At 39.9% G+C, this 22,923-nt stretch overlaps 1 protein-coding gene across 4 annotated transcripts in view; it reads left to right on the forward strand.

The window, feature by feature from the left end:
- Nucleotides 1-22,923, forward strand: part of LOC113914751 (beta-galactosidase-1-like protein 2) — a 124,934-nt gene that overhangs the window by 81,127 nt on the left and 20,884 nt on the right. Inside the window, exon 24 of one of the 4 annotated variants that reach the window (XR_003517523.1) lies at nucleotides 3,301-3,404. The exons of the other annotated variants lie outside the window; for them this stretch is intronic. The gene's annotated coding sequence lies outside the window, so the exon portion shown is untranslated. Of the gene's footprint in view, nucleotides 1-3,300; nucleotides 3,405-22,923 lie in introns of those variants that run through there. 4 annotated transcript variants of the gene reach the window in all.

Genomic DNA, 22,923 nt, shown 5'->3' on the forward strand with positions numbered 1-22,923 from the left:
CTGGGGTTAGCTGACAGGCTTCTGGGAAACTTGGGGGAGTGGGTCACCATGAAGGTGAGTTGGCACTGCATCAGGAGCTGTTGAGACTTGTAAGCCAAGACCAGAAGGAATCACAGCCAGACTTCAGGCCAGTTGTACAAGAGGCTGCATTCCTCCCAGAATCAAGATCCTGAGTCCACTCTTTGCATCTGCAAATGCCGGGGGACCAGCAGCACCCATGTGGACCAGGACTTCCACAGCCCAAGGAGGTCGGAGAGCATGATCTCCCTGCTTGGTCCTTCCCTCACTTTCCACTCCACCACCACATCTCTCAGTCCAAACCTGCCAAGGAGGAAAGAGCAAGCTGGCAGCAGGATTTCTTTCTTCTATCTCTTGGTTCCCCACCCACCATCACCCAGAGCTGGAAAGGATCAGTGGTCCTGTGTCATAGCCTCTGACTTCCATAGAGCATAAGCCTTAGTGTGGGCACCACCTGGAGGGCTTGTTAAAACACAGATTGCTGGGCTCGATTCCCAGAATTTCTAGTTCAGTAGATCTGGGGTAGGGCCCAAGGATTTGCATTTCTACCAAGTTCCCAGGTGATGCTAATATTGCTGGTCTGAGGACCACACTTTGAGCACCTTTGTCCTAGAGCAGGATCTCAACCTGTCTTAACACTTTTACTCTTTTGAGCCAGAAAAGTCTGTGTGGCAGGGGCTGCCTGAGTATTGTAGGATGTTGAACAGCATCCCTGGTCTCTATGCACTAGATGCTGGTAGCACAACCCCCTTAGTTAGGACAACCAAAATGTGTGTAGATACTACCCAGTCTCCTCTGGGGGCAAAATCCCTCCAGGTGAGAAACACCACCATAGAGCATACCAGGTTCTCCTAGTCAGAAGTGATGCTTTCCTTGCCTTACAGTAAAGCACAAGGAGTTGGGAGCCTTGGGGATCAACCTTTTATAAATAAAAGGCAAAGATGACAGAATTTGGGAAATCTTCTTTCAAGACAATAGTCTATGACTCTGTTTTTCTTCTGCATGATCCTCGTTCTGAATAACAGAAACAGCTTATTCTTTCTTTTTTGTGCTACTTTTGAAAGAAATTCTAATATCCTCACAGATAAATGGATTCCTAGGGTAAACTGGGGTTAAAGTCCTATATGGGGTAGACTGAAAAGAAAAATCACATTACATTTTTACAAATATTACTCCCTTTACATCTATAAACAAACAAGCACAATATGGTGTGATGTTATAAAAGGTACAGCTCATTACTAGTGTCTGGTCTTCATGATTCCTTAGGATCCTGGGTAATGTAGACAACACTCAGGCCACTCAAATATTCTTACCTAATCCATGTTATCCTACTGGAAGAAGCTTTAAAGCCGATTTAATGTTATTTTTTCCCCCAGATAACCAGACGTTAGTGCCTTGGGTGAAATACCAGGTTAATTAATAGCCTAAATGCAATTTCTCTATCCAAATGAGTTGCAGTGTGAATATTTGTCCTTCTTTAATTGTTGTGTCTTTAGGGTCAATCAGTGTTAGGCAAAGAGATACTCAAGCAAAATTTAGTGACACTGAATATTTTCACATATATTCTGCCAAAAAAGCTCAAACAGGAGGACTAAATGCCTGTTCTGTTCTTCCAGGGGCAGGTTGAAGAGGTTGAGGACTGACAGAGAAGTTTGTCCTCTCCTGTATCATACAGATGTCTTTGTATAGTAGGCAATATTTCAATCCATAAGCTGCCTACACTTCTAACCTTAGGAACACAAATCTATCTGGGAAGGGAGTGGAGAACCTGAAACTGTTCTGTAATCTGCTAAACACTTAGCTGGTTTCTAGAAGTCCTTTCTCTCTCACCACTCTAAGCAACCTAAATTTATACAGAAAATACAAGCTCTGCTCAGTTTTTGACAAATCCATGGAAGGAGAGAAAGTTAATCAACATGGGGGCCTGGGAGGTCATGTTTGTTACCCTCTGTAAACTTGCTGTCTCTCAGGTGATAACTTGCTCTCCATTGCTGCGCCAGTGTAACACCACCGAGGGCACAGACATCCGCATCCAGGTCCAGCCCCTTCCTGCCTCCTGAAGTCCAGCTGATAACTGACTCCCCATCCCTGGCTTACTAACATTTGGGTGAGCAAATGTCTCACTAGTTTTGACTGACCGGGAGAAATCCTGAGTGGCAGCCTCCAAATTCTGAAGATACTGCAAAACCAATCCAATAGAGAACCTTGTATTCTGGAAACAAGAGCGGTAGATCCATTTGTCACCTAACCATCAGAGAACCATCCTCTGAGGTCACTTTAGTAGCTGTTGCCCCTAGACTAGGTGACAGACCCTCCATGACTGCGCAGCACAGACCAGAAGGGAGGCTCCTCAGGGAGAGAGGACAGGCAGTGGTCCCTGCAGGAGCTGCGGTGCTTCTCTGCTTGATTACACCACTTGCAGTAAGATTCCTTTCAGTAAAAGCAAGACATTTCCTCTTGATATTTTGCTTACTGAAACCCATGAAAAGGAAGAGTGAACCCACATCTTCTGGAAAGAAGAGATTTTGTCAAATAACAGATCCAGGATCCAAATAGAGTTAAGAAAGGGGCCAAATGCTCTTGACCTGTATAAGATAGTGGTTCTTCACTCTTGGTGTATATCAGCTCATTTGGAGAACTAAAAAAAATATAGTGGTCCAGGCTTACCAAAGTAGCATGAAGCCTACACCTCATAGTCTTACCAAGTTCCCCAGGTGATGCTAATAAACACCAAAACTTGAGAACTTTGTTCTAGGGCACTAGGGCACTAGGGCACTAGTTCTAAACTTGGCTACACATTGAAATCACCTGGGAAAGTTTATAAAAATAATGTTTAGGTCCCACCTCCAAAGGATTTGATTTGATAGGTATGGAGTATAGTGTAGATATTGAGTTTTCTTTTTCAATTTAATTATTAATTCACTAAAAATAAATTCAATAAACTCATTTTTTATTAAAAAAATTTTTAGGGGCGCCTGGGTGGCTAAGTCGTTAATCGGCTGCCTTCGGCTCAGGTCATGATCCCAGGGTCCTGGGATCGAGCCCCGCATCGGGCTCCCCACTCCACGGGAAGCCTGCTTCTCCCCCTCCCACTCCCCCTGCTTGTGTTCCCTCTCTCACTGTCTCTCTCTCTCTCTGTCAAATAAATAAATAAAAAATCTTTAAAAAACTTTTTTTAAAGTATACTTTAAAAATTCAGTGAGAAATATATCATTGTTTTACACTTTGGCAAATGTCTTTAGGCTTAATAGATGATATCTGGATTCTCATATCTGCTTCTAGATTCAATCCATTGTGTTATGTTGTTTTGGTTGAAGCATATGAAGAAAATACAGCTTAACACAGTTCTGTAACTGGAAAAAGATAAGTATTTTAATAGTCTTCACAGGAAATTATTTTGGATATTCTTCTTTGGTATTACACCAAAATTTTACAAGAAGTAGTTTCTTAAAGATTAGTAGAAATGTGGAATCTAAAATCATATAAATAAACTTCTTGAACTCAGTTACGTTAAAATCCATTGGTCTGACTTGGCATGGATCTTTCACTCAAGCATGATCTGGTAATGTCATGCATTGGTTCACAGAATTATTCCAATCTTCAAAATATTGACATATTTCATTATCCAATAGAAAAAATTCAGTAATTATTTTTAAATTTAAATTCAATTATCCAACACATAGTACATCATTAGTTTCAGATGTAGTGTTCAGTAATTCATCAGTTGCATATAACATCCAGTGCTCATCACATCACGTTCCCTCCTTAATGCCCATCACCCAATTACCCCATCCCCCCACCCACCGCCCCTCCAGCAACCCTCAGTTTGTTTCCTATAGTTAAGAGTCTCTCATGGTTTGTCTACCTCTCTGATTTCTTCCCATTCAGTTTTCCCTCCCTTCCCCTATGATCCTTCTACACTGTTTCTTATATTCCATATTCATATGTGGTCCCTGCAGGAGCTGGGGTGCCTCTCTGCTTGATTTCACCACTTGCAGTAAGAGTCCTTTCAGTAAAAGCAAGACATTTCCTCTTGATATTTTGCTTACTGAAACCCATAAAAAGGAAGCGTGAACCCACATCTTCTGAAAAGAAGAGATTTTGTCAAATAACAGATCCAAGTGATAATTGAAAAAAATCCACAGTCATTAATATCACCACCAATATCATAGGAAAAGTCTTTCAAGATTTTAGGAGCTGTCAAGCTACTGGTGGTGGATACAAGTTTTCCGAAATACTAATTTTTAATGGAAAGCTCAAGGTTTTTTTTTCATTAGCAACAAGTACTGCCAGTTGTTATCCTTCAGGCGACAGGCTCACTTCATTCTTTTTTTCTCTTTCTCTTTTTAAATAACAGTTTTATGGAACAAACATAAAACATATCATAAAATCAATCTTTTTAAAGTGTAAAATTTAGTGGCTTTTAGTATATTCAGAGTTGTTCAGCCATCACTACCATCTAACTCTAGAATGTTTTCATAGCCCCCCTACCCATTAGCACCAACTCCCCATTTCCTCCCCCTCCCAGCCCCTAGCAACCACTATTCTACTATCTCCAAGGATTTTGCCTATTCTGAACATTTCATGTAAATAGTATCCTACAATATGCAGTCTTTATGACTGGCTTCTTTCACTTACCATAATGTTTTCAAGGTTCATCCATGTCATAGCATGTGCCAGAATTTCATTCATGGGATAGCTGGGTGGTGCCGTGGGTTAAGCATCTGACTCTTGATTTGAGCTCAGGTCATGATCTCAGAGTCCTGGGATTGAGCCCTGCATTAGGCTCTGTGCTTGGCACGGAGTCTGCTTGAGATTCTCTCTCCCTCTGCTCCTCCCCCTGCACTCACTCTTGAGCATGCTCTCTCTCAAATAAATGAATAAATCTTTTTTTAAAAAAGAATTTCATTCATTATTTTGGTTGAAGAATATTCCATTGTATGGATAGACCACATTTTGTTTATCCTTTCATCAGTTGGTGGACATTTAAGTTGTTTCCACTCTTGGGCTATTATGAATAGTGCTGCTCTGAACATTCATGTGCTAGTTTTTGTGTGGACGTGTATTTTCATTTCTCCTGGGTATTCTCCCAGGAGTGGCATTGTTGGGTCATACAGTAGCTCTATGTTTAACATCTTGAGGAACTGCCAAACTCTTTTCCAAGGTAGCTGTGCCATTTTACAATCCCACCAGGAATATATGAGGGTCCCAATATCTTAATGTCCCCACTAACATCATCAGCTGTCATTTTGGTTTTAGTCATCCTTGTGATTGTGAAGTGGTAATTCAATGTGGTTTTGATTTGCCCTTCTCTAATGATGATATGATGATAATGAATGATAGTGTGGAGCATTTTTCGTGGGTACTGGCCATTTGTTTACGTGCTTTGGAGGAATGTCTATTCAAATCTTTTGACATGCCCTTAATCATTTTTAAAATTTGGCTTATTTTTAATTGCTGAGTTATGAGTTTGTATATTTTAGATATAAGTCCCTTATCAGATATATGATTTACAAATATTTCCTCTCACTCTGGGGGTTTCTTTTCATTTTCTTTTTCTTTCTTCTTCTTTTTTAAAAGATTTATTTATTTATTTTGGAGAGAGAGAGTGTGCGTACATGTGCACCTGGGTGGGGGGAGATGGGAGGAAGAAGGAAAGAATCCCAAGCAGACTCAGTGCATAGCGTGAGCTCAACACAGGGCTTGATCTCATGACCCATAAGATCATAACCTGAGCTGAAACCAAGAGTCAGATGTTCAACTGACTGAGCCACCCAGGTGGCCCTTCATTATCTTGATAGTATCATCTGAAGCACCATACATTTTAATTTTAATGAAGCCCAGCATATCTATATTTTTTTCTTTTGTTGTTCATGCTTGATGTCATTTATATCTAAGAAACTATTGCCTAGCTCAAGGTTATAAAGAATTTAATTCTATGTTTTCTAAGAGCTTTGTAGTTTGAACTCTTAAATTTAGGTCTATGATACATTTTGAGTTAATTTTGGGGGTCCAACTTTATTCTTTTGCACAGGGGTCTCCATGTGTCTCCTCACTATTTGTTGAAATGACTGTTTTTCCCCATCAAACTGTCTTGGAAGCTTTGCCAAAAATTAATTGACCATAAATGTATGAGTTTATTTCTGGACTGTTAGTTCTGTTCCATTCACTTTTATGTTTATCTTTAGGCCAGTACTACACTGTCCTGATCACTGTAAATTTGTATTAAGTTTTAAAATGAGGAAACGTGAGTCTCCAAATCTTGTTATTTTTTCCAAAATTGTTTTGGATATTTTGGTGGACACAGAGATTTTTAAATGATTTCCGGATGATTCCATTTTGCAGCTAGGTTTGAGAATCATTGTTTCTAGCAGACACAAATTATCTAGATATCCTTGCCACCTTCCTAAAACTCATCACTTGTAAGTTTGTCAGTTGTCTTTTAAATCTTTTATCTGCAAATTCTGATAGTTTCTGTCTACTTTTTAACATCTTAATCTTATTTTCCTTTTTTTTTTTTTTTTTTTGTATTACTGGATTGGATATAATGACAGCAAAATTGTTTTCTATTCAAGTCTTTCCCTTTTCTTCCTTGCTAACAGACCATGATTTTGTTGGAAGGCAATATACCCCTGGACATCAGATTTAACTGTCATCAGGTTAACAATCAATATTATCTACAAATCTTCTACCAAGTATATTGTGGAAAAATAGCCACATTAAATTCTGGAGAAACACAGGAGCTCCACTATTATTACCATCTTTCAACATTATGTTGGCAGTCCTAGCCAACAAGACAACAACAACAAAAATAATATGTAGAAAAAAGGGTTGAAATATAAAAGGCAGAAATTGTAATTGATCGTTTTTATACAAAGCTCAGGAGAGTCCATTAACAATCTATTAGAAATTAATAAGTTACTAGATTCAAGGCTGAAATATAAGAACTACTCAAGAGCCTACACACCAGCAAGCAGCAATTATAACATGTCATAGGAAAAAGATATTGCTCATGATAGCAACAGAAACTATAAACTTTCTGGAAATAAGCCAACATAATGTGCAATACCATTATGGAGAAAAATATAAACTTCCTTTGAAATACATAAAAGAAGACCTTAATAAATAGAAAGACATACCATGTCTATGGATCGGAAAACTTAATATTATTAAAGTTTAATTAATGTACACTTTAATGTAATTCCAACCAAAATCCCAAGAATTCATAGCATTTATCAGAGTAATTCTAAAATTCATGTGGTCCAATAAGAAAGCAAGTTTCATTCTGACACTTATTAAAATACATAGCAATAATTTCAAACATTTATACAGTGTTCATTAAATGCTAGGTACTGTTCTAAGAGCTTTATATTTACTATATTCACTAATAGGATCAGTCCTCATAAGTGGACCTATATTGTAAGCATATTAATTACTAAGAGAACTCATGTCAAGAAGCCCTGAATGAGGCCCAGAGCACGAGAAGGCTGGCAGAAAATGCAGGGCACCTGGCAGGTTAACAATCTGCACCTAAAAAACAGCTCTTGACTCAGTGCAGCCCTGAGACACCAAGGGATCACCACATTAAACTGCTATTGTAAAATGCTACATTTGAAACCTTTCTCCTAAAATAAATATGTGAGAAACAGGGTCCCATTATTTTCTTAACTCCAGATTTTCAAAAAGGTAGTAATAAGCTGGAGCAGTAGGGGGAAAAAAACAAATCCCAGGCAAATACTCTCCTCTGCCAACTCCCCACTCTGTCCTTAAAGCCTGCTGCCTGCCTTTCTGTCACTGGTCCACTGTCTCCTTCCGCACCAGGTCAGCTAACTTGGTCATTACATCTTTGCATATTTTTGGGGTTGGGCTAGGAGACTTGCTAGTGTAGATCTTATCAGGAAACAGGAGTCAGGAACTGCAGTATTTTTCTGTTTTAATAATTTTTAAAAATAAGATGCACAAAAAGAAGAATTTTTTATTTCAAAGCTTAATGCATATGCAAAAGACATTGCAATTAATGATTCTATATAAAAGCGTGAAAAAACAAAATATTAGGAGAGAGAAGAGCTCGGGGTTGTTGCAATTCTAAAATAAGTAATTAAATGTATTTAGCTCTTTGTAAACATGTAATCAAGGTTTCCTATTGCTGCCCAACACATAACATGAGAGACTCCCAGGAGAGGGAAGGAACAGAACACCTCACAGACATGCTGATGGTGGCAAAATTTATGCTAGAGTTTTAACTTTTACTATGCTAGGGAGAAATTTTGTTTACAAAGAATCCTAGAGAGACAGCAAATACTGAAAAACTCAAAACCCCACAAACACAGAGGGCTGTCATTTGGCATGTGCTTCAGTTTGGATTGAAATTTCTGGTGTTCCAGTATTTTAAAAAGATTTGTAGGGCATCAGGGAACCCCTGACATAATTTAAAAGGCAGAAAGTGAAGGAAAAGAGAACCTTCTTTTAGTGGTTCAGATTTTGGGTGAGAATTGTTTATTTTATTTTATTTTTTATTATGTTAGTCACCATACAATACATCATTAGTTTTTGATGTGATGAACCACGATTCATTAGTTTTTTTTATTTTTTTATTGTTATGTTAATCACCATATATTACATCATTTGTTTTTGATGTAGTGTTCCATGATTCATTCTTTGTTCATAACACCCAGTGCTCCATGCAGAATGTGCCCTCTTTAATACCCATCACCAGGCTAACCCATCCCCTTACCCTCCTCCCCTCTAGAACCCTCAGTTTGTTTTTCAGAGTCCATCATCTCTCATGGTTCGTCTCCCCCTCTGACTTACTCCCCTTCATTCTTCCTCTCCTGCTATCTTCTTCTTTTTCTTTTTTCTTAAAATATGTTGCATTATTTGTTTCAGAAGTACAGATCTGTGGTTCAACAGTCTTGCACAATTCACAGCGCTCACCGTAGCACATACCCTCCCCAATGTCTATCACCCAGCCACCCCATCCCTCCCACGCCCAACCACTCCAGTAACACTCAGTTTGTTCCTGAGATTAAGAATTCCTCATATCAGTGAGGTCATATGATACGTCTTTCTCTGATTGACTTATTTCACTCAGCATAACACCCTCCAGTTCCATCCACGTCATTGCAAATGGCAAGATCTCATTTCTTTTGATGGCTGCATATATTCCATTTTGTATATATACCACATCTTCTTTATCCATTCATCTGTCGATGGACATCTTTGCTCTTTCAACAGTTTGGCTATTGTGGACATTGCTGCTATAAACATTGGGGTGCACGTACCCTTTCGGGTCCCTACATTTGTATCTTTGGGGTAAATACGCAGTAGTGCAATTGCTGGATCGAATGGTAGCTCTATTTTCAACTGTTTGAGGAACCTCCATACTGTTTTCCAGAGTGGTTGCACCAACTTGCATTCCCACAAACAGTGTAGGAGGGTTCCCCTTTCTCCACATCCCCACCAACATCTGTCGTTCCCTGACTTGTTAATTTTAGCCATTCTGACTGGTGTGAGGTGGTATCTCATTGAGGTTTTGATTTGGATTTCCCTGATGCCGAGCGATGTTGACCACTTTTTCATGTGCCTGTTGGCCACTTGGATGTCTTCTTTGGCAAAATGTCTGTTCATGTCTTCTGCCCATTTCTTGATTGGATTATTTGTTCTTTGGGTGCTGAGTTTGATAAGTTCTTCATAGATTTTGGATACTAGCCCTTTATCTGATATGTCATTTGCAAATATTTTCTCCCATTCTGTCGGTTGTCTTTTGGTTTTGTGGACTGTTTCTTTTGCTGTGCAAAAGCTTTTTATCTTGATGAAATCCCAATAGTTCATTTTTGCCCTGGCTTCCCATGCCTTTGGCGATGTTTCTAGGAAGAAGTTGCTGTGGCTGAGGTCGGAGAGGTTGCTACCTGTGTTCTCCTTTAGGATTTTGATGGACTCCTGTCTCACGTTTAGGTCTTTCAACCATTTGGAGTCTATTTTTGTGTGTGGTGTAAGGAAATGGTCCAGTTTCATTCTTCTGCATGTGGCTGTCCAATTTTCCCAACACCATTTGTTGAAGGGACTGTCTTTTTTCCATTGGACATTCCTTCCTGCTTTGTCAAAGATAAATTGACCATAGAGTTGAGGGTCCATTTCTGGGCTCTCGATTCTGTTCCATTGATCTATGTGTCTGTTTTTGTGCCAGTACCATAATGTCTTGATGATGACAGCTTTGTAATAGAGCTGGAAGTCCGGAATTGTGATGCCGCCAACTTTGCTTTTCTTTTTCAATATTCCTCTGGCTATTAGGGGTCTCTTCTGGTTCCATACAAATTTTAGGATTATTTGTTCCATTTCTTTGAAAAAAGTGGATGGTATTTTGATGGGGATTGCATTGAATGTGTAGATTGCTCTAGGTAGCATTGACATCTTCACAATGTTGTTTCTCCCAATCCATGAGCATGGAACGTTTTTCCATTTCTTTGTGTCATCTTCAATTTCTTTCCTGAGTATTTTATAGTTTTCTGAGTCCAGATCCTTTGCCACTTTGGTTAAATTTATTCCTAGGTATCTTATGGTTTTGGGTGCAATTGTGAATGGGATCGACTCCTTGATTTATCTCTCTTCTGTCTTGTTGTTGGTGTACAGGAATGCCACTGATTTCTGTGCACTGATTTTATAGCCTGCTACTTGACTGAATTCCTGTATGAGTTCTAGCAGTTTTGGGGTGGAGTCTTTTGGGTTTTCCACATACAGTATCTTATCATCTGCAAAGAGTGAGAGTTTGACTTCCTCTTTGCCGATTTGGATGCCTTTCATTTCTTTTTGTTGTCTGATTGCTGTGGCTAGGACTTCCAATACTATGTTGAATAGCAGTGGTGAGAGTGGACATCCCTGCCGCGTTCCTGACCTTAGGGGAAAAGCTCTCAGCTTTCCCCATTGAGAATGATATTCGCTGTAGGTTTTTTGTAGCTGGCTTTTATGATATTGAGGTATGTACCCTCTATCCCTATACTCTGAAGAGTTTTGATCAAGAAAGGATGCTGTACTTTGTCAAATGCTTTTTCTGCATCTATTGAGAGGATCATATGGTTCTTGTTCTTTCTTTTGTTAATGTATTGTATCACGTTGATTGATTTGCGGATGTTGAACCAGCCTTGCAGCCCAGGGATAAATCCCACTTGGTCGTGGTGAATAATCCTTTTAATGTACTGTTGGATCCTATTGGCTAGTATTTTGGTGAGAATTTTTGCATCCATGTTCATCAAGGATATTGGTCTGTAATTCTCCTTTTTGATGGGGTCTTTGTCTGGTTTGGGGATCAAGGTAACGCTGGCCTCATAAAATGAATTTGGAAGTTTTCCTTCCATTTCTATTTTTTGGAACAGTTTCAGGAGAATAGGTATTAATTCTTCTTTAAATGTTTGATAGAATTCCCCTGGGAAGCCATCTGGCCCTGGGCTTTTGTTTTTTGGGGGATTTATGATGACTGCTTCAATTTCCTTAGTGGTTATAGGTCTGTTCAGGTTTTCTATTTCTTCCTGGTTCAGTTTCGGTAGTTGATACATCTCTAGGAATGCACCCATTTCTTCCAGGTTATCTAATTTGCTGGCATAGAGTTGCTCATAATATGTTCTTATAAATTGTATTTCTTTGGTGTTGGTTGTGATCTCTCCTCTTTCATTCATGATTTTGTTGATTTGGGTCATTTCTCTTTTCTTTTGGATCAGTCTGGCCAGGGGTTTATCAATCTTGTTAATTCTTTCAAAGAACCAGCTCCTAGTTTCGTTGATCTGTTCTACTGTTCTTTTGGTTTCTAGTTCATTGATTTCTGCTCTGATCTTTACTATTTCTCTTCTCCTGCTGGGTTTAGGCTTTATTTGCTCTTCTTTCTCCAGCTCCTTTAGGTGTAGGGTGAGGTTGTGTATTTGAGACCTTTCTTGTTTCTTGAGAAAGGCTTGTATTGCTATATACTTTCCTCTCAGGACTGCCTTTGCTGTATCCCAAAGATTTTGTTTTATTTTTTTTTTTATTTTTTTTAAAGATTTTATTTATTTATTTGAGAGAGAGAGAGAGAATGAGAGATAGAGAGCATGAGAGGGAAGAGGGTCAGAGGGAGAAGCAGACTCCCTGCCAAGCAGGGAGTCCGATGTGGGACTCGATCCCGGGACTCCAGGATCATGACCTGAGCCGAAGGCAGTCGCTTAACCAACTGAGCCACCCAGGCGCCCATCCCAAAGATTTTGAACAGTTGTATTTTCATTTTCATTGGTTTCCATGAAATTTTTTAATTCTTCTTTAATTTCCTGGTTAACCCATTCATTCTTTAGTAGGATGCTCTTTAGCCTCCACGTATTTGAGTTCTTTCCGAATTTCTCTTGTGATTGAGTTCTAGTTTCAAAGCATTGTGGTCTGAAAATATGCAAGGAATGATCCCAATCTTTTGGTACCGGTTGAGACCTGATTTGTGACCTAGGATGTGATCAATTCTGGAGAATGTTCCATGGGCACTAGAGAAGAATGTATATTCCGTTGCTTTGGGATGGAATGTTCTGAGTATGTCTGTGAAGTCCATTTGGTCCAGTGTGTCATTTAAAGTCTTTATTTCCTTGTTGATCTTTTGCTTAGATGATCTGTCCATTTCAGTCAGGGGGGTGTTAAAGTCCCCCCCTATTATTGTATTGTTGTCAATGTGTTTCTTTGCTTTTGTTATTAATTGCCTTATATAATTGGCTGCTCCCATGTTCGGGGCATAGATATTTACAATTGTTAGATCTTCTTGTTGGATAGACCCTTTAAGTAGGATATAGTGTCCTTCCTCATCTCTTATTACAGTCTTTGTTTTAAAATCTAGTTTGTCTGATATAAGGATTGCCACCCCAGCTTTCTTTTGGTGTCCATTAGCATGGTAAATGGTTTTCCACCCCCTCACTTTCAATCTAGGGGTGTCTTTGGGTCTAAAATGAGTCTCTTGCAGACAGCATATTGATGGGTCTTGTTTTTTAATCCAATCTGATAGCTTGTGTCTTTTGATTGGGGCATTTAGCCCATTTACATTCAGGGTAACTATTGAACGGTAAGAATTTAGTGCCATTGTATTGCCTGTAAGGTGACTGTTATTGTATGTTGTCTGTGTTCCTTTCTGATCTAGGCTGCTTTTAGGCTCTCTTTGCTTAGAGGACCCCTTTCAATATTTCTTGGAGGGCTGGTTTCGTGTCTGCAAATTCCTTTTGTTTTTGTTTGTTCTGGAAGCTTTTTATCTCTCCTTCTATTTTCAATGACAGCCTAGCTGGATATAGTATTCTTGGCTGCATATTTTTCTCGTTTAGTGCTCTGGAGATATCTTGCCAGTCCTTTCTGGCCTGCCATGGTCTCTGTGGATAGGTCTGTTGCCAATCTAATATTTTTACCATTGTAGGTTACGTATCTCTTCTCCCGAGCTGCTTTCAGGATTTTCTCTTTGTCTCTGAGACTCATAAGTTTTACTATTAGATGTCGGGGTGTTGACCTATTATTATTGATTTTGAGAGGGGTTCTCTGTGCTTCCTGTATTTTGATGACTGTTTCCTTCCTCACATTAGGGAAGTTCTCTGCTATTATTTGCTCCAATATACCTTCTGCCCCTCTCTCTCTTTCTTCTTCTTCTGGGATCCCAATTATTCTAATGTTGTTTCGTCTTATTGTATCACTTATCTCTCGAATTCTGCCCTCGTGATCCTGTAGTTGTTTCTCCCTCTTTTTCTCAGCCTCTTTATTTTCCATCATTTGGTCTTCTATATCACTGATTCTCTCTTCTGCCTCATTTATCCTAGCAGTTAGTGCCCCCATTTTTGATTGCACCTCATCAATAGCCTTTTTGATTTCGACTTTGTTAGATTTTAGTTCTTTTATTTCTCCAGAAAGGGTTTCTCTAATAACTTCCATGCTTTTTTCAAGCCCAGCTGATATCTTTAAAGTATGATTCTGAACTCTAGGTCTGACATCGTACTAATGTCCATATTGAGTAGGTCCCTGGCTGACGATACTACCTCTTGTTTTTTTTGTGAGGTGATTTTTTTCGTCTTGTCATTTTGTCCAGAGGAGAATAGATGAATGAAAGGACAAAATGCTAACAGGTTTACAACATCCTCAGCAAATATACTGTATACAAATCAGAAAAGACCTGAAACCAGGGCAAAAGAAAGGGAAAGAAAGAAAAAAGAAAGAGAAAAAAATAAAAAAAGAAAAAAAAGATAAAAAGAAAAACAGAACAATACAAAAAAAGCAGAATATGATCAAATATGATCAGGCTAGTGCATAGATCAGTGCCACACACTACATTTTGGGCGTATTTTGGTCTGTTAGAAATAAGTGCCTCCTAAAATTTTAAAGGAAGAAAGACATATATGTACAAAATAAGAGTTGATACAATGAAGTGTAAAAAGATGACTGTAAAGATGGAAATTATAAAAGATTTTATAAAAAGACTTGATAAGATAAGAAGTTGTTTGAAAAAAGAAAGAAGATTTAAAAAAAAAAAGAAAAAAGGGAGAGAATGTGATCAGGCAGGAGACTAGAACAGAGCCATACACTAGTGATTTAGGGTATATTTTGATATGTTAGAAGAAATTGTATCTCAAAATTTTAAAGAGAGAACAACTTATATATATATGCCAAAAATAAGGGTAACTACTATGAAGGGATAAAATATGACTCTAAAAATGAAAAATAAAAAATGTTTTTTTTAAAAGAGATTGATAAGATGTTGGTTGAAAAAGGGAAAAAGAAAAAAAAAACAGTTAACAAAAATTAACTTTGATGAACTAATGAATCATGGTAAAAAGAAGCCATGAATTCTATGTGCCATATTCCCCTAGCGCTGGAGTTCTCCCGTTCTCCTTGATTGGTAAACTTGGTCTTGGCTTGCTGGCTGTTTGGGCTGATCTCCTGGGGGAGGGGCCTGTTGTTGTGGTTTCCAAATGTCTTTGCCGGAGGCTGAATTGCCCCGCCCTTGTCAGTCCGGGCTAAGCAAGCTGCTCGGGTTTGATCTCAGGAGCTTTTGTTTCCTGCAAGCTCTCAGTACAGCCTTGGAGGACCAGGGCAAAAATGGTGGCCTCCCAATCTCCACCTGGAGAAGCTGAGAACTCGGGGCCCTGCTCCTCAGTGCGCCCACAGAGAAAAGTAGTCACTCCCTTGTCCCAGGTCTCCGGCCGCTCTCCGTGCTCACCCGGCCTGTGACCGAGCGTTGCTATCTGTGGCACCCAACCCTGTGTGGAGTCTCCAAACCCAGCAGATCCCTGCGGTGCGTTCCCGCGCCGCTCCTCCCCGGGAAGGAAGGGGAGTCTCCCCGGATCTGCCACCTGTTGGGTCCCTGCTGCAGGAGCAGTGGCCCAACTGGTCTGCGGATCACAGTTTATGGCAACCCCAAGCTGAGAGCTCGCGCCTCGGCTCCGTCTCTGCAGCCGGCTTCCCCACTCCGATACCTGGGAGCTCTGGCGCACTCAGGCTCCCCCGGTCTTTCTGTGACCCCAAGGGTCCTGAGCCCACATTGTCCCGGGAGGCTTCCACCCCCTGCTTAGCCACTGCAGCGACGTCCCTCAGCGGAGCCGAGTTCTAACAGTTCCGATTTTGTGCTCCGCGACTCTATCACTTGCCAGAAGCGGCCGGCGGAGGCCCCTCCCCCGCCGTCTATCCTCCTGAATATCGCCTCGGATTCACTTCTCCGCACGTCCTACCTTCCAGTAAGTGTTCGCTTTTCTGTTCAGAGAGTTGTTGCTACTCTCTTCTTTGATCTCCTGTTGAGTTCGTAGGTGTTCAGAATGGTTTGATCCCTATTCAGCTGAATTCCTGAGACCAGACGAAATCTAGGTCTCCTACTCCTCCGCCATCTTGCTCCGCCCCCCTTCTTCAATTTCTTTCATGAGTGTTCTGTAGTTCCTAGAGTATAGATCCTCTACCTCTTTGGTTAGTTTTATTCCAAGGTATCTTATGGTTTTTGGTGCTATTGTAAATGGAATCATTTCTCTAATTTCTCTTTCTACAGTTGCATTGTTAGTGTATAAAAAAGCAATTGATTTCTGTGCATTAATTTTGTATCCTGCGAAATTACTGAATTGCTGTATGAGTTCTAGTAATTTGGGGGTGGATTCTTTTGGGTTTTCCACATAAAGTATCATGTCATCTGCGAAAAGAGTGAGTTTGACTTCTTTGCCAATTTGAATACATTTATTTCTGTTTTTTAAAGATTTTATTTATTTATTTAATTGACAGAGAGAGAGAGAGACAGCAAGAGAGGGAACACAAGCAGGGGGAGTGGGAGAGGGAGAAGCAGGCTCCCCACTGAGCAGGGAGCCTGATGCGGGGCTCGATCCCAGGCCCTGGGATCATGACCTGAGCCTAAGGCAGACACCTAATGACTGAGCCACCCAGGCGTCCCTGAATACTTTTATTTCTTTTTGTTGTCTGATTGCTGTTGCTAGGACTTCTAGTACTATGTTGAACAATAGTGGAGAGAGTGGGCATCCTTGATGTGTTCCTGATCTTAAGGGAAATGTTCTCAGCTTTTCCCCATTGAGGATGATATTTGCTATGGGTTTTTCATAGATGGGTTTTATGAACTAGAGGAATGTTCCCTCTATCCCTATACTCTGAAGAGTTTTAATCAGGAAAGGATGCCTTATTTTGTCAAATGCTTTTTCTGCATCAGTTGAGAGGACCATATGGTTCTTCTCTCTCCTCTTATTAATGTGTTCTACCACATTGATTTGCGAATGTTGAACCACTCTTGCATCCCGGGGATAAATCTCCCAGTTGGTCGTGGTGGATGATCCTTTTAATGTATTGTTGGATCCTATTAGCTAGGATTTTGTTGAAGATTTTGGAATCCATATTCATCAGGGATATTGGTCTGAAATTCTCCATTTTGATGGGGTCTTTGCCTGGTTTGGGAATTAAGGTAATGCTGACCTCATAGAGTGAATCTGGAAGCTTTCCTTCTGTTTCTATTTTTTGAAACAGTTTCAGGACAATAGGTATTATTTCGTCTTTGAATGTTTGGTATAATTCCCCAGGGAATCCATTAGGCCCTGGACTCTTGTTTTTTGGGAGGTTTTTGATCACTGCTTCAATCTCGTTACTGGTTTTTGGCCTATTCAGGTTGTCAATTTCTTCCTGTTTCAGTCTTGGCAGTTTATAGGTTTCCAGGAAGGTATCCATTTCATCCAGATTGCTCAGTTTATTGGCATATAGTTGTTGATAATAATTTCTAATAATTTCTATTTCAATGGTGTTAGTCGTGATCTCTCCCTTTCATTCATAATTTTATTAATTTGGGTCCTTTTTCCTTTCTTTTGGATAAGTCTAGCCAGTGGTTTATAGATCTTATTAATTCTTTCAAAGAACCAGCTTCTAGTTTCGTTGATCTGATCTACTGTGTTTCTGGTTTCTAATTCATTGTTCTCTGCTCTAATCTTAATTATTTCTCTTCTGATGCGTGGCTTAGGCATTGTTTGTTCTTTTTCTCTAGTTCTTTAAGGTGTAGAGTTAGTTGGTGAATTTGGGATTTTTCTATTTTTTTTTTGAAGGCGAGGCTTGGATGGCTATGTATTTCCCCCTTAGGACTGCCTTTGCAGTATCCCATAGGTTTTGAACCAATATGTTTTCATTCTCATTGGTTTCCATGAATTGTTTAAATTCCTTGGTTTCCTGGTTGACCCAAACATTCTTGAGCAGAGTGGTCTTTAGCTTCCAAGTGTTTGAATTTCTGTCAAATTTTTTCTTGTGACTGAGTTCCAGTTTTAAAGCATTATGATCTGAGAATATGCAGGGAATAATCTCAATCTTTTGGTGTCTGTTGAGACCTGATTTGTGACCCAGTATGTGGTCTATTCTGGAGAAAGTTCCATATGTGCTCGAGAAGAATGAGTATTCTGTTGTTTTAGGGTGGAATGTTCTGTATATATCTATGAGGTCCATCTGGTCCAGTCATTCAAAGCTCTTGTTTCTTTGTTGATTTTCTGCTTAGATGATCTGTCCATTCCTGAGAGTGGAGTGTTGAGGTCTCCTACAATTAATGTATTGTTATCAATATGACTCTATTTTGGTTAACAGTTGGCTTATGTAGATGGCTGCTCCCATGTTGTGGGCATAGATATTTACAATTGTTAAATCTTCTTGTTGGATAGACCCTTTAAGAATGATATAGTGTCAGGGGCAGGGAAAGATGGTGGAGGAGTAGGAGACCTGCATTTCGTCTGGTCTCAGGAATTCAGCTGAATAGGGATCAAACCATTCTGAACACCTACGAACTCAACAGGAGATCGAAGAAAAGAATAGCAGCAACTCTCTGAACAGAAAAGCGACCACTTACTGGAAGGTAGGATGTGCGGAGAAGTGAATCCGAGGCGATATGGGAGGATAGACGGCGGATAGCGGCCTCAGTCGGCCGCTTCTGGCAAGTGCTAGAGACGTGGAGCACAAAATTGGAACTTCTAGAAGTTGGTTCCGCTGACGGACGTCACTCCAGTGGCTAAGCCGGAGGTGGAACCCTCGCGGGACAGTGTGGACTCAGGACCCTCGGGGTCACAGAAAGACCAGGGGTGCCTGAGTGCAGCAGAGCTCCCAGGTATTGGACCGGGGAAGCCGGCTGCAGAGACTGAGCCTAGGCACGGGCTCTCAGCTCGGGGTGGCCATAAACTGTGATCTGCGGCCCAGTGGGGCCACTGCTCCTCCAGCAGGGACCAACAAGCAGCAGAGCCGGGGAGACTCCCCTTCTTCCCCGGGGAGGAGTGGCATAGGAGCACACTGCAGGGATCTGCTGGGTTTGGAGACTCCACATGGGGTCAGGTGCCAGAGACAGGAACACTCAGTCACAGGCTGGGTGTGCACGGAGTGCAGCCGGAGACTGGGGAGACGGGAGTGATTGACTGCTTTTCTCTGGGGGCGCACTGAGGAGCAGGACCCCAAGATCTCAGCTCCTCCAGGCAGAGAGTGGGAGGCCACCATTTTCACCCTGGTCCTCCAAAGCTGTATCCAGAGCTTGCAGGGAACAAAAGCTCCTGAGAGCAAACCCGAGCAGCTTGCTTAGCCCAGACCGACAAGGGCGGGGCAACTCTGCCTCTGGCAAAGACATTTGGAAACAACGGCAACAGGCCCCTCCCCCAGAAGATCAGCACGAACAGCCAGCAAGCTAAGAGCAAGTTTACCGATCAAGGAGAACGGGAGAACTCCAGCACTAGGGGAATACTGCACATAGAATTCATGGCTTTTTTACCATGATTCATTAGTTTTTCAAAGTTAATTTTTTTAACTGTTTTCTGGGGTTTTTTTTGAATTTTTCTTTTTCCCTTTTTCAACCAATATCTTATCAATCCCTTTTTTAAAAAAAAAATTTTATTTTTCATTTTTAGAGTCATATTTTATCCCATCTTAGTAGATACTCTTATTTTTGGCATATATATATAAGTTGTTCTCTCTTTAAAATTTTGAGATACAGTTTCTTCTAACAGATCAAAATATACCCTAAATCACTAGTGTATGGCTCTGTTCTAGTCTCCTGCCTGATCACAATCTCTCCCTTTTTTTTCTTTTCTTTTTTTTTAATCTTCTTCTTTCTTCTTTCAAACAACTTCTTATCAATTCCGTTTATAAAACCTTTTATAATTTTCATCTTTACAATCATCTTCCATCCCTTCATTTTATCAACCCTTATTCTGTACATATATAAGTCTTTCTTCCTTTAAGATATTAGGAGGCACTTTCTTCTAACAGACCAAAATACACACAAAATCTAGTGTGTGGCACTGATCTATGCACTAGCCTGATCATATTTGATCATATTCTGTTTTTTTTTGTTTTGTTCTGTTTTTGTTAGTTTTTATCTTTTTTTTCTCTTTCTTTTTCTTTCTTTCCCTTTCCTTTCACCTGGTTTCAGGTCTTTTCTGGTTTGTTTAGAGTATATTTTCTGGGGACGTGATTAACCTGTTAGCATTTTGTTCTCTCATTCATCTATTCTCCTCTGGACAAAATGACAAGACAAAAAAAATCACCTCAGCAAAAAGAACAAGAGGTGGTACCATCTGCCAGGGACCTACTCAATACGAACATTAGTACGATATCGGACCTAGAGTTCAGAAACATGAGTTTAAAGATACTAGCTGGGCTTGAAAAAAGCATGGAAGTTATTAGAGAAACCCCCTCTGAAGGAATAAAAGAACTAAAATCTAACCAAGTCGAAATCAAGAAGGCTATTGATGAGGTGCAATCAAAAATGGGGGCACTAACTGCTAGGATAAATGAGGCGGAAGAGAGAATCAGCGATATAGAAGACCAAATGATGGAAAATAAAGAGGCTGAGAAAAAGAGAGATAAACAACTACAGGATCACGAGGGCAGAATTCGAGAGATAAGCGATACGATAAGATGAAACAACATTAGAATAAATGAGATCCCAAAAGAAGAAGAGAGAGAGGGGCAGAAGGTATAATTTGGAGCAAATTATAGCAGAGAACTTCCCTAATGTAGGGAAGGAAAGGGGCATCAAAATCCAGGAGACACAGAGAACCCCTCTCAAAATCAATAAAAATAGGGCAACACCCCGATATTTAATAGTAAAATGTACGAGTCTCAGGGACAGGGAGAAAATCATGAAAGCAGCTCAGGAGAAGAGATATGTCACCTACTATGGTAGAAACATTAGATTGGCAACAGACCTATCCACAGAGACCTGGCAGGCCAGAAAGGACTGGCATGATATCTTCAGAGCACCAAACAAGAAAAATATGCAGGTAGAATACTATATCCAGCTAGGCTGTCATTGAAAATAGAAGGAGAGGTAAAAAGCGTCAAGGACAAACAAAAACTAAAGGAATTTGCAAACACAAAACCTGCCCTAAAAGAAATATTGAAAGGGGTCCTCTAAGCAAAGAGAGAGCCTAAAAGCAGCATAGATCAGAAAGGAACAGAGACAATATACAGTCACAGTCACCTTACAGGCAATACAATGGCACTAAATTCATACCTTTCAATAGTAACCCTGAATGTAAATGGGCTAAATGCCCCAATCAAAAGACACAGGCTATCAGATTGGATTAAAAAACAAGACCCATCAATCTGCTGTCTACAAGAGACTCATTTAACACCCAAAGACACCCCCAGATTGAAAGTGAGGTGGTGGAAAACCATTTAACATGCTAATGGACACCAAAAGAAAGCTGGGATGGCAATCCTTATATCAGACAAATTAGATTTTAAAACAAAGTCTGTAATAAGAGATGCAGAAGGACACTATATCTTACTTAAAGTGTCTATCCAACAAGAAGGTCTAAAAATTGTAAATATCTATGCCCCGAACATGGGAGCAGCCAATTATATAAGGCAATTAATAACAAAAGCAAAGAAACACATTGACAATAATACAATAATAGTGGGGGACTTTAAGACCCCCCTGACTAAAATGGACATCATCTAAGCAAAAGATCAACAAGGAAATAAAGCTTTTAAATGAAACACTGGACCAAATGCACTTCACAGACATATTCAGAATATTCCATCCCAAAGCAACGGAATACACATTCTTCTCTAGTGTCCCCATGGAACATTCTCCAGAATTGATCAGATCCTAGGTCACAAATCAGGTCTCAACCGGTAACAAAAGATTGGGATTATTCCCTGCATATGTTCAGACCACAATGCTTTGAAACTAGAACTCAATCACAAAAGGAAAGTCAGAAAGAACTCAAATACATGGAGGCTAAAGAGCATCCTACTAAAGAATGAATGGGTCAACCAGGAAATTAAAGAAGAATTTAAAAAAATCATGGAAACCAATGAAAATGAAAACACAACTGTTCAAAATCTTTGGGATACAGCAAAGGCAGTCCTAAGAGGAAAATATACAATACAAGCCTTTCTGAAGAAATAAGAAAGGTCTCAAATACACAACCTAACCCTACACCTAAAGGAGCTAGAGAAAAAAAAGGCAAATAAAGCCTAAACTCAGCAGGAGAAGAGAAATCATAAAGATCAGAGCAGAAATCAATGAACTAGAAACCAAAAGAACAGTAGAACAGATCAAAGAAACTAGGAGCTGGTTCTTTGAAAGAATTAACAAGATTGATAAACCCCTGGCCAGACTTATCAAAAAGAAAAGAGAAATGACCCAAATCAACAAAATCATGAATGAAAGAGGAGAGATCACAAGCAACACCAAAGAAATACAAACAATTATAAGAACATATTATGAGCAACTCTATGCCAGCAAATTAGATAACCTGGAAGAAATGGGTACATTCCTATAGATGTATCAACTACCAAAATTGAACCAGGAAGAAATAAAAAACCTGAACAGATGTATAACCACTAAGGAAATTGAAGCAGTCATCAAAAATCTCCCAAAAAACAAAATCCCAGGGCCAGATGGCATCCCAGGGGAATTCTATCAAACATTTAATGAAGAATTAATACCTATTCTCCTGAAACTGTTCCAAAAAATAGAAATCGAAGGAAAACTTCCAGACTCATTTTATGAGGCCACCATTACCTTGATCCCAAAACCAGACAATGACCCCATCAAAAAGAGAATTACAGACCAATATCCTTGATGAACATGGATGCAAAAATTCTCACCAAAATACTAGCCAATAGGATCCAACTGTACATTACAAGGATTATTCACCATGACCAAGTGGCATTTCTCCCTGTGCTGCAAGGTTGGTTCAACATCCACAAATCAATCAACGTGATACAACACATTAATAAAAGAAAGAACAAGAATCATATGATCCTCTCAATAGATGCAGAAAAAGTATTTGACAAAGTACAGCATCCTTTCTTGATCAAAAATCTTCAGAGTGTAGGGATAGAGGGTACATACCTCAATATCATAAAAGCCATCTATGAAAAACCTAGAGCGAATTTCATTTTCAATGGGGAAAAGCTGAGTGCTTT

The sequence above is a fragment of the Zalophus californianus genome, chromosome 11, assembly GCF_009762305.2.
Source record: "Zalophus californianus isolate mZalCal1 chromosome 11, mZalCal1.pri.v2, whole genome shotgun sequence".
NCBI classification, from domain to species: Eukaryota; Metazoa; Chordata; class Mammalia; order Carnivora; family Otariidae; genus Zalophus; species Zalophus californianus.